This window comes from Neovison vison, chromosome 11 (genome assembly GCF_020171115.1).
Source record: "Neovison vison isolate M4711 chromosome 11, ASM_NN_V1, whole genome shotgun sequence".
NCBI classification, from domain to species: Eukaryota; Metazoa; Chordata; class Mammalia; order Carnivora; family Mustelidae; genus Neogale; species Neogale vison.
The window spans coordinates 31,021,307-31,023,878 of record NC_058101.1 but is presented as its reverse complement, the minus strand read 5'-3'; the positions used below and the strand labels follow the sequence as shown (position 1 = coordinate 31,023,878).

The 2,572-nt window shown below is 34.0% G+C and overlaps 1 pseudogene; it reads right to left on the bottom strand.

The window, feature by feature from the left end:
- Window positions 1-773: 773 nt before the first annotated feature.
- LOC122890589 lies at window positions 774-935 on the bottom strand (annotated as a pseudogene).
- Window positions 936-2,572: the final 1,637 nt, after the last annotated feature.

The following is a 2,572-nucleotide window of genomic DNA, read 5'->3' as shown; positions in this document are numbered from 1 at the left end:
TGTTATAAAAAAGAAAAAATGAAAATTCTACTTAAAAGTGTAATATTTGAAAAGTAGAGTATTTCAATGGGCTTAAACAAAAGGTTGGTCAGCAAACTTGAAGATTGATCGATAGAAATTATACAATCTGAAGAACAAGAGAAAAATAATTGAAAAAAAAAAGAATGTTAATATAAAATACATCATGCTCTCTAATACAATGTGCAACTGATTTTGTAAAAGGTAAGGAGGTAAAATGAAGGTAAGAAATATTTAACTATAACTAAATTTTTCCAAATTTGGTAGAAAACCTCAATGTACAGAAACATAAAGCTGAGTAGACATAAGGAGCATAAAGACAACACATATACATAACACAAGGCACATCGTAGTCAAATGATTGGTAAAGAAAAGGTAAAGAAACCTTGCAAACATCTGGGGGTAGGAGAGAGACACATTTCTTAATGGAGAATAATTACAGAAATTATGACTGACTTCTCATTAGAAAAAATGAAGCCAGAAGACAATGAAATGATAACTTTGAAGTTCTCAAAGGGGGAAAAAAAAAGGTCAATAGAGCATTTTATACCTAGCATTTTTTATAAAAATAAAAGCAAATAGGCATTTACAGAGCTATAGAAGGTGAAATATGTCCATTTCAGAAGACCTGGAACATCAAAAATGCTAATGGAAGTTATTTATAATAAAGAAAATGATTCCAGATATAAACCTGTATTTATGGGCTTCAGTTAAGGTCTCTAAAAATGGTATAATGAAGTTAAAGATAAAATTTTTTTTCGCAATTTCTTGAAAAGATACCTGACAGTTTACTGAAATTTATACCCTTGGATTGTGAAGCTATAATATATACATATAGATATAAAATATATGATAATAGCAAAAAGGTCACGGAGGAAATTGTACACTTGATCTTAGCCAAAAGGCCGAGAAGCGATGGATGGAGGAAATTGTAAATGGAATTATATTCTTGGCAAGTTCTTACAGTTTACATAAAGTAGTATAATATTAGCTCTATGTAAGTAGTTATAGAAATGAATTTTGTAACCAGCAAAGTTACCAAAAGAATACCAAAAGTTAAACCTAAAAGCTGTTAGAGGAATTAAAAATAAATTACCAAATATATTTGAGTACTTTTTAAAAAAGATTTTTATTTATTTATTTGAGAGAGAGAGAGAGAACATGAGAGAGGAGAAGGTCAGAGGGAGAAGCAGACTCCCCATGGAGCTGGGAGCCCAATGTGGAGCTCGATCCCAGGATTCCAGGATCATGACCTGAGCCAAAGGCTGTGGTTTAACCTGAGCCACCCAGGTGCCCTGTTTGAATACTTTTAAAGAAAGCTTAAAAACAAAATAAGTAGGAACTAAAACAGATCAGACTCATGGTAAACAAATAGAAAAATGTTAGCTCTAAGTACAACAATATTATTATATGAACAAAAATAGACTAGAAACTCATTTTAAAAAGCAGAAATTGTCCTACTGGATAAAAAAAAAAGCAATTCTGAACTGTCTGCCATTTATAAGAGATTTACTTAAGATATATTTATTTATTTGGGAGACAGAGAGAGAGAACATATGAGCAGGTGGAGGGTAGAGGGAGAGGGAGACAGAAAATCCTTAAGCAGACTCCCCACTGAGCACAGACCCCCCCCTCCCACCTCAGGGCTCAATCCCAGAAACCTGAGATTATGGCCTGAGCCAAAATGAAGAATTGGACACTCAACCAACTGAGCCATCCAGGAACCCCGTAAGAAATTCACTTAAAGTACAAAACCCAAATAGGTTGAAAGTAAAAGGATTGAAAAAGATAAACTGTGAAAATGATAACCATAAAAAAGCTGATGCAACTGCAGTAATAGCAGGCAAGATCTATTTCAAGACAAATAATATTATAAGAGATAAAGAGGGTCATTTCAACAAAATGATAAAAGGACCAATTAATCAAGAAGACATAAGACCTAAGTATAGATACACCTAATAACAGAGCTTGAGAGCACATTCTTCAAGAAAAAGCAAGCAGAACTAATGGGAGAAATTTACACACAGACATAGTTAGGGATTTTAACATTGCTTTATCAGTATTCGATATAAAAATTACATTTAAATCAGTAAAAATATACAAAATTTTAACCTCGACCTAATTGATATTTAGAGCACTTCATCCAACAATTGTGGAGTGTATATTCTTTGCAAGGCACATGGAACATTCCCCCAAACAAATAGTAGGCAGAGTCGGGGCACCTGGGTGGCTCAGTGGGTTAAGCCTCTGCCTTCAGCTCAGGTCATGATCCCAGGGTCCTGGGATCGAGTCCTGCATCGGGTTCTCCGCTCTGTGAGGAGCCTGCTTCTTCCTCTCTCTCTCTGCCTGCCTCTCTGCCTACTTGTGACCTCTGTCTGTCAGATAAATAAATAAAATATTTAAAAAAAAATAGGCAGAGCCATAAAATACGCCTCAATACATTGGAAAAGATTGTATTTTATTGGTATATATATATATATATATATATATATATATGATACAGAAATACATTAAGAGTTTACCATCATTGTGATGGAAGTGAGGGGAGAGGAGG